General features: G+C 47.0%; 1 pseudogene; it reads right to left on the bottom strand.

Moving 5' to 3' along the window:
- Positions 1 to 12,737: 12,737 nt before the first annotated feature.
- Positions 12,738 to 13,123, bottom strand: LOC138089283 (large ribosomal subunit protein eL22-like; annotated as a pseudogene).
- Between the last annotated feature and the right edge of the window lie 822 nt (positions 13,124 to 13,945).

The following is a 13,945-nucleotide window of genomic DNA, read 5'->3' as shown; positions in this document are numbered from 1 at the left end:
AGGCCAATCAATAGAGGGAGAGAATTGAGAGCAGCTGTCGGGCTGGAGTGAGGGATGGGGTTGGGCAGATGACAAGTGCCCTCTAAAAGGTATGGGATTTCTTTTACAGTGATGATGATGATCTGAAATGGATTGTAGTGGTTGCTGCATAGCTCCGTGAATAAACGGAAAGCCACCACCTCTACACTTTCAACTTTATGGTATGTGAGAGATATTTCAATAAAGTCGCCTTTAAAAGCTCATCTTTGGCAATTTAAATGCAAAAAGAAACTGGCAAATACGTTTTCCATACTGCACATAACGTGGTGCCAGCAGTTGGCTGTGCAAAGACGGGAAAGCCCTGAGCTTACTTGAGGCGATGTCTGTGCATGTAGAATGTTCAGTCCAGTAGAGGGAAGCAGATGAGCACATATACAAGTGCAAAGTGCAAAGACGCACTCAGAAAGGCGTAGAGGGACTGATAGGGAATGGTCAGTACTAACAAAGTCAGAAATCAAGTGACATGTTAGCAATTCGAATGGAGGTGATGTAAGCTGAACCTTTCTTCCCCATAGTGAAGTTCAACTTTTAAAATAAAGGCAATACGTTCTCATTACCATAAACCCCCCCCCAAAAAAAACTGTAGACAAACAGCACATGAAGTCAAAAGACAAGCTAGGGAGAAATTTTAAATCTACCATTAGATGCTAATTTCCTTTAGATGTAATAAGCCAATATAAAGGGACCAATGGCTCAAGAGGGGGAAAAAATGGGTAAATGATATGAAAAATGCAGTTCATAGGATAAGAAATGCAAGTGGATTCTAAACATATGAAAGAAAGCTCAACTTCACTCATAATAAGAAAACTAAAATAGTGGGATATCACTCTTCATACATTAGCAAAGATCAAAAGTTTGGTGACACTTCGTTGGCAAAAGTAGGGGAAACAGACCTCTTCATACACTGTTTTGTGAGTGATGTTGATACATGCTCTGTGGTGAACAAGTTGGCATGTCTTCCAAAACTAAGAATGTAAATACTCAGCCCTAACACTTCCAATTCTGGAAGACATCTTCTAGAGATGCACTTTGCATGTGTGCAGAGTGACCTGTTGCATGGGGATAGCCGTTACAACATTGTCTGTAAAGCAAAAAGTTAGGGACAGTTCAATAATCCATCAGGCTGGAAACGGATAAAAAAAGTCACACCATTCTCACATAGTGAAATACCATGCAGCTATTTACAGGAACAAGCAGTTCTATGTGTGGATATGGGACAACCTCCAAGATACATTAAGGGGAAAGAAGCAAGGGATAGACGAGTGCTGATCATATGTGACCATCTGGGTAAAATAGAAAACTAACTGAACAATGGGTGGAAAGATCCTTAAACTATCCATGGGAAGACAACTTAGGACATTGGCAATGTGCAATGTCTTCTGAAAGGAGCATAATTATATTAACATGAATATCAAGATACATTGTCTCACAGTAGATTATGTTATTAATGCCATTTATTACTAATGGCAATAGTTGTAGTGAAATGTTGCTAAGAAGCCTGAGAGACACAAACCAGCAAGGGTGATAATCAGCCATTTCTGAGCCCATCTCAAGGCCAAATGGTTTGTTCTACTCCACTTGATGTCTCTGCACCAAGACAGCTCTTGTTTACCTTCTGACCCACTCAGCTCCATGGAATGGCTAACCAGGATGCCAGACAGTTTCTGGAATCTCAGGTAAGCCTGGAACTTCTCTGTTGTGGTAAGACTGGCCAGGTGACTTGTCATACCCAATTTCATGTTTAGAGTTTTAATTGAACATTTTTAAGTTAACATATATTAGTGCTAAAGTCATATATTTGAGATGAATATTTAGTAAAATCACAAATATAATCTAAAATTTTCCTTCCTTCAAACATGCTTTTAAAATGACAAAATAAAAGAGTGAATTCAGTTTGGATTAAAGACCTCAGTAACTGAATTATTCTGACATATCCTAGATGTGTTTGAAGATTCAGTTCAGATCAGTCGTGTCTGACTCTTTGAGACCCCATGGACTGCAGCACTCCCAGAGCTTGCACAAACTCATGTCCATCAAGTCGGTGATGCCCTCCAACCATCTCATCCTCTGTTGTCCCCTTCTCCTCCCGCCTTCAATCTTTCCCAGCATCAGGGTCTTTTCCAATGACTCAGTTCTTCACATCAGGGGGCAACATCTTGGAGCTTCAACTTCAGCATCAGTCCTTCCAATGAATATTCAGGATTGATTTCCTTTCGGATGGACTGGTTTGATCTCCTTGCAGTCCAAGGGACTCTCAAGAATCTTCTCCAACACCGCACTTCAAAAGCATCAATTCTTCGGCACTCAGCTTTCTTTATAGTCCAATTCTCACATCTGTACAGGACTACTGGATAAACCATAGCTTGGCTGGATGGACCTTTGTTGGCAAAGTAACGTCTCTACTTTTTAATATGCTATCTAGGTTGGTTATAGCTTTTCTTCCAAGGAGCAAGCATGTTTTAATTTAATGGCTGCAGTCACCACCTGCAGTGATTTTGGAGCCCAAGAAAATAAAATCTGTCACTGTTTCCATTGTTTCTCCATCTGTTTGCCATGAAGTGATGGGACCGGATGCCATGATCTTTGTTTTCTGAATGTTCAGCTTTAAGCCAGCTTTTTCACTCTCCTCTTTCATTTTCATCAAGAGACTCTTTAGTTCCTCTTTGCTTTCTGCCATAAGGGTGGCGTCATCTGCATGCCTGAGGTTATAGATGTTTCTCCCAACATTCTTGATTCCAGTTTGTGCTTCATCCAGCCTGTCATTACACGTGATATACTCTGCATATAAGTTAAATAAGCAGGGTGACTATACAGCTTGATGTACTCCTTTTCCAATGTGGAACCAGTTCATTGTTCCATGTCCAGTTCTAACTGTTGCTTCTTGACCTATATACAGATTTCTCAGGAGGCAGGTCAGGTAGTCTCTTGAAGAATTTTCCACAGTTTGGTGTGATTTGCGGTCAAAGGCTTTGGCATAGTCAATGAAGCAGAAGTAGATGTTTTCCTGGGATTTTCTTGCTTTTTCTATGATCCAACACATGTTTGCAATGTGGTCTCTGGTTCCTCTGCGTTTTCCAAATCTAGCTTGAACATCTGGAAGTTCTCGGTTCCTGCCCTGTTGAAGCCTGGCTTTGAGAATTTTGAGCGTTGCTTTGCTAGTGTGTGAGATGAGGGCAATGGAGCAGTAGTTTGAAGATCACACATCTTTTAATTCATTCCGTGAGGCCAGATTCTCCAAATGTCTGCAGGCATTAAAAGCTTCACTGCAAAAGGATTTAATAAAGTAAACACATACTCTTGAAATACGCAATCTCATACACATCTAACACTTTTTTCCAGTACATTCTTTCTTGCTCTTGATGGCAGCTCCAGAACCGTCTCCGTTTCACACGATCACGATGATCAGATGGCATTCGACTACATTATGAATCAAGACATTGAGAAAGTTTAATGTCAAAGTCACAAGAATCCTGAAGCAACAACCAATATCCAGATGAGATTTCCCAACTTTCAAAGCACCCTCCCCTGGTGGCTCAGTGCTAAAGAATTCACCTGCCAATGCAGGAGACACGGGTTCAGTCCCTGGGTCAGGAAGCTCCCCTGGAGGAGGAAATGGCACCCCACTCCAGTCCTCTTGCCTAGAAAATTCCATGGACAGAGGAGCCCAGCAGGCTGCAGTCCCTGCAGTCACAAGAAGAGTCAACACGCCTGAGCACACGTGCACGCCCGTGCAGCAGCCATGCGCCTCACCTCCTCCAGGGCTGTGGCAGGGTCACCTCCGTGGACAGAGGAGCCCGGCGGGCTGCAGTCCCTGCAGTCACAAGAAGAGTCAACACGCCTGAGCACACGTGCACATGCCCTCACCTCCTCCGGGGCTGTGGCAGGGTCACCTCCTTTCAGACCAGGGGTCTGAGTCCCGACGGAGCGACTGACACTTAACACGCCTCCCTCAGGACTATGTCTACCCAGCAGCTCCAGGCCAGTCTCAGCCTGGCCAAAGGGCAACCTCCTCAGTCAAGCGGCGCCATCCCGCTCCTCTGTCCTTCCGCTCCTCCTCCTCCTGCCTCTCCCTCCCTTCCTTCCGTGGCCGTGGTGGCCTTGAGAAGGTGGCATGGCCTCTCTCGCCTCAGATGAGGTGGCCGTTGTTCCGTAGCCAGGTGGCCAGCCCTGTGCCTTTAAGGGGCCTTGATACCAAGGCCCAGCCAGCTACAGCAGGCCAGGCTGACTGCCCTGGGCTTCTCCCTTGGAAAGAGCAGCACTCTTTTCTTTCTGGAGTAGCAGCTTGGTCTGGACTTGGATTTGCTTTCCCTGCCTGTCATGTCCTCGCAGACCCTGGGACTGCTGCCCTGGTCCTCAGGTTCTAACCAGGGGTGTGAAGGGAAAGCTCAGCCAGCGGTCATGCCATCTCCAGCAACAGCAACCTCACTACAATGAGGTGCGCACGACTGTCCCCCAACTCGCCCCCTCACGCCTGTGACATAAAAGCTCCAATCAGAGGCAATAGCTCAGGGATCTGAGGGGTGGTCCCTCGAACTGCCTGCTGTTTCTGCAGGACTCACTTCCACTGCCTTCGAAGTGGGACAATGAAGAATCACACGTGGAAAGAGAACAGGACCCTGATACCATCAGTCACGTCATGAATTACATTAGACAGCAACACAGCTTCCTCCAAGGGGCTCCAAACCCCTAGTTGAGGGATTCCTGGCGTGTGAACTTGCCTGAAGCCAGCAAGAAACTGCGCAGCAGCTGCTCACTGATGCTCTTATGCAGTGCTAAGCTCTGTGAAATCGCACACACGCGAGTCTCTGTTTTGCTGTTTCTCCGATGGGTCCCTCCTAAAATAGTCCGTGAAACACAGTCAGGAAAACAAGGCACGGATTTTCAGTCTGACCAGAACACTGAGCATCCCAAGGGGCTTCTTAAGAAATTAAATTACTCAGAAACAAAAAGAGAGCCATCCTGCTCACTGGAGAGAGGACGGCTATGATCAGGCCATGGCAGGAGGGCCATTTAAGAAACGCTGGACTGGCTCCAAATCAGGAGAGGGGTACATCAAGGCTGTATATTGTCACCCTGTTTATTTAACTTCTGTCCAGAGTACATCATGAGAAATACCAGGCTGGATGAAGCACAAGCTGGAATCAAGATTGCTGGGAGAAACGTCAATAACCTCAGGCATGCAGATGACTCCACCCTTATGGCAGAAGGCAAAAAGGAACTAAAGAGCCTCTTGATGAAAGTGAAAGAGGAGAGTGAAAAAGCTGGCTTAAAGCTGAACATTCAGAAAACAAAGATCATGGCATCCTGTCCCATCACTTCATGGCAAACAGATGGAGAAACAATGGAAACAGTGACAGATTTTATTTTTTTGGGCTCCAAAATCACTGCAGATGGTGTCTGCAGCCATTAAATTAAAAGACGCTTGCTCCTTGGGAGAAAAGCTATGACCAACCTAGACAGCATATTAAAAAGTAGAGACGTTACTTTGCCAGCAAAGGTCCATCTAGTCAAAGCTATGGTTTTTCCAGTAATCATGTATGGATGTGAAAGTTGGACTATAAAGAAAGCTGAGCGCCAAAGAATTGATGCTTTTGAAGTGCGGTGTTGGAGAAGATTCTTGAGAGTCCCTTGGACTGCAAGGAGATCAAACTAGTCCATCCAAAAGGAAATCAATCCTGAATATTCATTGAAAGGACTGATGCGATACCTTGGCCCCCTGATGTGAAGAACTGAGTCATTGGAAAAGAACCTGATGCTGGGAAAGATTGAAGGCGGGAGGAGAAGGGGATGACAGAGGATGAGATGGTTGGAGGGCACCACCGACTCGATGGACGTGAGTCTGTGCAAGCTCCGGGAGCTGCTGAAGGACAGGCGCCGGGAGCCAACACAAGAGATCCCACCCATGACAAGTGGGTCTCCCATGCTGGCGGTCGGGCACCCTGGTGAGCCCCCTCCCCCTCTACGCAGACAGGGATGCTGGGATGCTGCCATCCACGGTGTCGCAGAGAGTCAGATATGACTGAGCAACGAAAACGAAGGACTCTAACTGGCTAAAGTTGAAAAGAAAGTGAAAGTCAAGTCGCTCAGTCGTGTCCAACTCTGTGCAACCCGTGGACTGTAGCCCACCAAGCTCCTCCATCCATGGAATTCTCCAGGCAAGAATACTGGAGTGGGTCGCCATTTCCTTCTCCAGGGGATCTTCCCGACCCACGGATAGAACCCAGGTCTCCCACATTGCAGGCAGACGCTTTAACCTCTGCACCACCAGGGAAGCGTAATTCTTAAGAAGATAGTGATTCTCAGACATTCTGTTGTCATTTTACAATGACAGTTCTACAAATTTGGGACTAACCTCTGTCCAAACATCAGATCTGTCTCACAGAGCCTTCCCCTTGTCCCACTGTGTTCACTACAGACAGGCTCCGAGGGTTGCAGCTAATACCCACTTGGAAACCGGTGCTTGTGTCCCTGGTTCACCCCCAGCCACGGCCCCACGGGTTACTGCCCTGACAGACACAGATCCTTGAAGGCAGGTCTTACCCCTGCTGCTTCTACGCACGACTCTGTTAAAATTCTTGGGGAATCTATTATCTTCCCGAATTGGATTTCATGACTTGGAGACTTGTTATAAAACAGCCCATAAAATCATGCTGAAGATCTGGGCACAGGGAGCAGGTGGTGATTGTGGTGGTGGTGGTTTAGCTGCTCAGTCGTGTCTGACTCTTGCGACCCCATGGACTGTAGCCAGCCAGGCTCCTGTGTACATGTGATTTCCTGGCAAGAATACTAGAGTGAGTAGCCATTTCCATCTCCAGGGGAATCTTCCTGACCCAGGGATCAAATCCAGGTCTCTTGAACTGCAGGCAGATTCTTCCCTGAGCCACCAGGGAAGCACCTGGGGTGAATGGATTCACTCATTCTTCTTGATCAGGCCTGAGTATTTTGGGTGAAGTGAACTTCTAGATGCTCAAGCTGGTTTTAGAAAAGGCAGAGGAACCAGAGATCAAATTGCCAGCATCCGCTGGATCATCGAAAAAGCAAGAGTTCCAGAAAAACATCTATTTCTGCTTTATTGACTATGCCAAAGCCTTTGACTGTGTGGATCACAATAAACTGTGGAAAATTCTGAAAGAGATGGGCATACCAGACCACCTGACCTGCCTCTTGAGAAACCTATACGCAGGTCAGGAAGCAATAGTTAGAACTGGACATGGAACAACAGACTGGTTCCAAATAGGAAAAGGAGTACGTCAGGGCTGTATATTGTCACCCTGCTTATTTAACTTCTATGCAGAATACATCATGAGAAATGCTGGACTGGATGAAGCACAAGCTGGAATCAAGATTGCTGGGAGAAATATCAATAACCTCAGATATGCAGATGACACCACCCTTATGGCAGAAAGTGAAGAGGAGCTAAAAAGCCTCTTGATGAAAGTTAAAGAGGAGAGTGAAAAAATTGGCTTAAAACTCAACATTCAGAAAACAAAGATCTTGGCATCTGGTCCCATCACTTCATGGGAAATAGATGGGAAATCAGTGGAAACAGTGTCAGACTTTATTTTTTTGGGCTCCAAAATCACTGCAGATGGTGACTGCAGCCATGAAATTAAAAGATGATTACTCCTTGGAAGAAAAGTTATGACCAACCTAGACAGCACATTGAAAAGCAGAGACATTACTTTACCAACAAAGGTCCATCTAGTCAAGGCTATGGTTTTTCCAGTGGTCATGTGTGGATGTGAGAGTTGGACTGTGAAGAAGGCTGAGCGCCGAAGAATGGATGCTTTTGAACTGTGGTGTTGGAGAAGACTCTTGAGAGTCCCTTGGACTGCAAGGAGATCCAACCAGTCCATTCTGAAGGAGATCAGCCCTGGGATTTCTTTGGAAGGAATGATGCTAAAGCTGAAGCTCCAGTACTTTGGCCACCTCATGCGAAGAGTTGACTCACTGGGAAAGACTCTGATGCTGGGAGGGATTGGGGGCAGGAGGAGAAGGGGACGACCGAGGATGAGATGGCTGGATGGCATCACGGACTCAACGGACGTGAGTCTGAGTGAACTCCGGGAGTTGGTGATGGACAGGAAGGCCTGGCGTGCTGCGATTCATGGGGTTGCAAAGAGTCGGACACCACCGAGCGACTGAACTGAACTGAACTGGACTGGACTGAACTGGACTGAACTGGTACATATTTGTTGAGAACAATTGGTTACTTTGCTACAATTTACAATTTGATGAAGATGTTGGAAACAGCCTGAGAGAAAGAGCGTAACTAGGCGAGCTGGAGTTGTGGGCTCCTGGCCTTTCTCTTCAAACGGCAGGAAGGGACAGAAGCCTCGAGTCGGGCAGCTGGGGGCTCTGCGGTCCCACCCACACGGCAACCTCTGAGCTGGGCTGCGGCCCCAGGGGCCAACACCAGAGGGCGCGCCCCCGCCGGCTCCTCCAGGCCCTGCAGAGGCTGCCAGCCAGTCAGTTCTGCCGATGCCTTGAACTGGACCTGGGCTAGGTCAGGAGAAGGGCCTGGAGAGGCCAGACCCTGAGGATCACGGAGGCCTTGTCCGTTTTGGCCAGTGTTTCCAGGGTCAGTTTGTTTTGTGGTTTCCCCAACCTGCTTCTGGGTTAATGCAGGAGACACTGGATGGATCTCTGGCTAGGGAAGACCCCCTGGAGGAGGGCATGGCAACCCACTCAGTATCCTTGCCTGGGGAATTCCACGGACAGAGGAGCCTGGTGGGCTACCGTCCATGGGGTCTCAAAGAGTCGAACACAGCTGAGCACACAGTACATTAGTGAATACAGGTAGTTGAGTAATTGTTTCAAAAGCTCAACAGATAACAAGTTTCCTTGTTTGTTTTTTTGCTAAAAATAAGACATTTTTGGACAACTTTATCATGTATAACAAATCTTTTTTTTCCCTCTGTGTGCAACCAAGCTTCTTTTGCATTTTGGAGTTGAGCACCAAGGAGCCTCAAACATCAGAAACACACTGAGTAAATTCACTGCACTGGGACTTTTCAGGGTGAAGTTGCAGAGACCAGCTACTAAAACTCACCTCTGGGAGTAAAGTGGTCACTAGCGTGGGGACAAAGGCAAGACGAACACTGGCTGTAGTTGGGAAGGGCAGATGTTGGCCCTAAGTAGCCACAGTTATGAAGGAGGCGCAGGTGTGATGGCTCCTAAACCAAGCATTCGATTGCTACTGGAGGGCTTTTCCTGGCAATCTGGCACTGAGCTCAAGATTCTTGACACAGTACTATGCCCAGTTTGAGGCTTCTGGACAGGGAAGGGGTGTGGACAGCTTGCAGGGGTTCTGAGGATTCCCCCTAACATAATGAAGGCCAAATTAGTCTTGGGCCAGGTTCTGGCACCAGCTCTCTCTGCCGACAGGGGTTCAGAGAGGCGGAGTAATCTTCTCACAGTCACTCAGAGAACCCTCTGAAGGGTCAAAACTCACATCCAGGTCTGTCTGACTCCAGGCCTATGATTTTAAACAGCGTCATTGAAGGGCCTGCGTGCTGGGAGCAGGGAAGAACCTGGGTGATTCCACGTGGACCTGGAAGCCTGAGAGGAGACGGGCTGTGGATCTTCAAGCGTTCGTGCAGGAAAGGGCGATGTGAGCTCCTAGCCCTCTTCTTGTATTTCAGGGGAGAATCCACCCTAAACCTGCAGTATGAGCTAAATACAGCTAAGTGTTACGCACCATGGTGCTCGTGGGGGTCCAGCTCTGTGAAGCGGGACCACGTCTGGAGCCTCAGGCCTGTCCCAGGGCCTGGCACACACACACATGCACAGGCCTCTAACCGAGACCTACTGAGTCCTCTTACTTCTTAGGTTCTGTATCTTGGGACCTGGGTATAATTTCATCATATTGAGTAGGTTTAATCTGATTTATTTCTATATTTGTTAAAGTAATAATCACAGACCTTTAAGGCAAATTATACAAACACATCTGAAAATTATAAACAAATCCACAACAACAGGAAACATGGGAACAGAGTATGTGTTCCTAACTAGAGAGAAAAACCCAGCTCAAAAGCCTTTAGCTCCCAGTGTTACTCTGCATAAGCTGTTTTCAGCTATCAGCCCCAGAAGCACAGAAAATAGGTTTGCTCCATCATCTGCTCAGACATCCTGTGAACACACACAGTTGGGATGCTGACTCACACGCGTGTGGCTGCCCCTGCGTGATAAGGGGAGGAGGCCTGGCCAGGGTGGGAGGCAGCGTCCCCGAGGACGGGGGCTGCCCCAGGAGGCTGCGGCAGCCTTGCCGTTTGTCCGCCGCTGCTTCTGGTGCGCCTTCTCCTCCTCCTCTGTTCTGAGTCCTCCCCTCCGCTCCGTCTTTCGGGTCCAGGAGGTGGCCTTGCTGAACTTCAGCTTCAGTTCCTATGGGGTCAAAAGTGCATGTTGGGAACAAACACTTTTCTTAGGTAAAGACAGTAAAATGCCAGCTTTCTAGAGCACTTGGGAAATGAAGCATTTAAATTCATTGACAATTCTACTTTATTTAGAATTAATTATATGACCTTAAAAAAAAAAAACAGCCTTGTACGCATGCTAAGTTGCTTCAGTCATGTCTGACTCTGTGTGACCATATGGACTGCGGCCAGCCAGGCTTTTCTGTCCATGCGGATTCTCCAGGCAAGAAAAGAGTACTGGAGTGGGTTGCCATGCCCTCCTCCAGGGGATCTTCCTGGCCCTCTTTAAAAAAATAACAGCCTTATTGAGACATAATTGTATAACATAAACTTCACCGTTTCAAGCTGTATTTTCAGTGGCTTTGCCACATTGTGCAGTCGTCCCCAAGTCCAATTTTAGGGAAACTTTTGTCATTCCGACCCAAAGGGCCGCATGCAGCTATGGCTCCCAGTTCTCCCCCCCAGCCCTTGGCGCCCACTAACCTACTTTGTGTCTCTACGGACTGGCCATTCGGGGCGTTTCATAGAAATGGAATCACGCACTGTGTGGCCATTTGTATCGGGCCTCTCTCACTGAGCAGAATGTCTCAGTGTTTATCTGCGACGCAGCATGTAGTGAACTCATTCCCAGGCCTCCTGCATTGCAGGCAAGCTCCTCACTGTCTGAGCCAGCGGGGAAGCCCCTGTTGCTTTCCATGGTTGCCTAATACCCTAGAGTGTGGTTGCATCCTACCTTGCTCGTTTGTTCATCAGCTGATGGAACATTCTCGTACGATTTTTGTGTGGACATGTGTTTCTAGTTCTCTTGGGTGTACACCAAAGGGTGGAACTGTTGAGCGGAATGGCAAATCTGTGCTTAACTTTAGAGGCCAGACTGTTTCCTAGGTTGGCTGCACAATTTCACAGCCCACCTCAACTCCTGTCTTCTGTGTTTTGATTTTAGTCACCTGGTGGGTGTGGAGTGAGTTCTCATTGTGGTTTTGACTTGCATTCCCCTAATTGTATTGAGCATCTTCTCATGGGTTTCTTAGCCATTTGCCCTTATTCTTTGGAGAAATATCTAAATAATCAGATGATCTTCTGCTATGTCAATTGTATTGTTGAAAATCTTTCTGAAATGGGTCAAAGTACTTTTATACTAGACTGGTACTTCCACAATTTCCCTTTGAACCGTCTGGCTTGTTGGTGTTGGAAGGTGCTGGGCCTTCAGAAAGTCAGCCACATCTCAGAAGTTTTCTTTTTTCTGTTATTTCCCTCATCCCTCCCTGAAAGACTGTGGTGGGAACTGCCCTTGGATAGAGACTGTGGCAATGGGACCTAGTCGTCCAGGTCTCTCAGGGAAAGGGTAGAGGAGAGCTGCTTTCTCTGCTGTGGATGCGGCAGGACTCGGAAGAGGAGAGAATGAAGGCTGTCACTCATGTCCTGCCCTGGAGCGTGTCTGCTTACCCCGGCCTTGCACGCTGCGTGTGTCAGGGGGACCACACAGTGCAAAGCAAAGTCTCATGTGAAATACTAGGAGTTGAATTCTTACAGTTTTTATTTGCACGATATAGTTAAGGAGTGATCAGGCACACAAGCCATCAAGGGATAGGCTGCATGATCACAATATATTCCCAAAACTTATTGGCAGGTAGAAGAGCCACCTCAGTCAACACATTGGTAGAATCCTGTGGCTTAGAATAAGCAGAGGGGGATGGGGTGGAAGGTGGGAGGGAAGCTCAAGAGGGAGGGGACATATGTATACCTATGACTCATCCATGTTGATGTATGGCAGAAACCAACACAATATCGTAATTATCCTTCAATTAAAAATAAATTTTTAAAAAGCCATGCTGTTTTTTCCCCATTATCTTAAATGGCTAAAACCTTTCACTAGAACCTATTGTGTTCTCTTTCGCCTTTACCTATAAGCCTAAAATAATAAACCCCTATTGGATGCTGAATGCTTGGTAAGTAGTAGGCTCTCATAAAACACATTGAATGATAATACAAGACTATTTAATAATTAAATTCAGTCACCTATGTAAAAATGTCACCCAGTTCCTAGTTCAATATTCTCATGTAAGAATTGAAATAATCTTAATGACAGCATCTCCTAATGTTTCATCATTCATTTATTTCCAGTACACACACACACACACACACACACCAAGATTATAAAGTCCTTGAAGTGGGCAAATATCTTAAAGTACCACTTGCCCACCATGTGTTCTTTTAGAAAATTTGGGGGGGGGGGTTGATAAATTCTATTTAAGAGCTTATACAAACATTCTAGATTGAGCTTTAATTCTCACCTTCCTCCTCTTCTTCATCTTGATTAATCTGGAAGTGACACAGCTTATGTCTTTCTTTGCTGTTAGCAACTCTGCGTAACCAATCATGTAGATTATTCTTCTTCAAATATTATTTGTAAGATATTTCGAATATCTTTTGGGAAAGGGCCCCAGAAGTTACAGTGATCCTGCCTTTGCTTCTTTCTGCCTGTTGCGGCACCGCAGCCCAGATTGCAGCCGTTTCCACTCACCTGGATCCTCTCCTGAAGAAATGGCTCGGTTTTGGCGGCATCCATGACCGGCGTCTTCTGCAGGATGGGCCTAGTCCAGAGTGCACTTCAGGACCGGCTTCTTTTTTTGCCCCGCCTTCGCCATAAGCTTTTTCACCGGCACCATGGCGGCAGCAGAGGCAGGAGGGGTAAGTTTCGCACATGCATCTGTTCGTGGCTGCACTGGGCCTCCGCTGCCGCGCGGGCTTGCTCTCTAGCCGCGGTGAGCGGGGGCTGCTCTCAGGTGCACGGGCTTCTCACTGCAGTGGCCTCTCTGGTGGCGCACAGGCTCAGTAGCTGTGGCTCCAGGGCGTGTGGGATCTTCCTGGGCCAGGAGTCGAGCCTCTGTCTCCTCCATTGACAGGCAGATTCTTTACCCTTGAACTGCCAAAGCAGCTCCTCTTCATGTGCTCCTAATTAAGGGTTTTAGATAAATGGGATTTGGGGTTTGCGTAATGTCAAAGGCTCTGTCTTACTTTGTTAAGCTTTTTGACCCTCCTGACCCATGCCTCCCACCATCCACCCCCACCTCTGGCAACCACCAATCTGTTCTCTGTATCTATGAGTCTGTTATTATTATTAGATTTCACATAAAAGACAGATTGCACAGTTTTGTCCTTCTCTGTCTGTCTGACTTATTTTTCTCAGCATAATGCCCAAGAGGTCCATTTGTGTTTTCTCAAATGGCAAGATTTCGTTCTTTTTGGCTACTGGATAGGATCTGTATGCGTAACCATACATCTTGCGCTTTCTCTACCCCTTCCTCCGCTGATGGGCACGTGGGTTGGTTCCATGCCTTGGCTGCTCCAAACAGTGCTGCTGTGAACATGGGGGGCATGTACACCTTTCAAGTTAGCGCTTTTTTTGGTTAGTGTTTTCATCCTGTGTGGCAGATGCATACAGTCAAGAAGGAAACAAATAATACTTCATGATTTCATGCTTGCCAAGC

Source organism: Capricornis sumatraensis, chromosome 12, assembly GCF_032405125.1.
Source record: "Capricornis sumatraensis isolate serow.1 chromosome 12, serow.2, whole genome shotgun sequence".
NCBI classification, from domain to species: domain Eukaryota; kingdom Metazoa; phylum Chordata; class Mammalia; order Artiodactyla; family Bovidae; genus Capricornis; species Capricornis sumatraensis.
The sequence above is the reverse complement of the archived record's forward strand: the minus strand, read 5'-3'. Positions and strand labels throughout refer to the sequence as shown.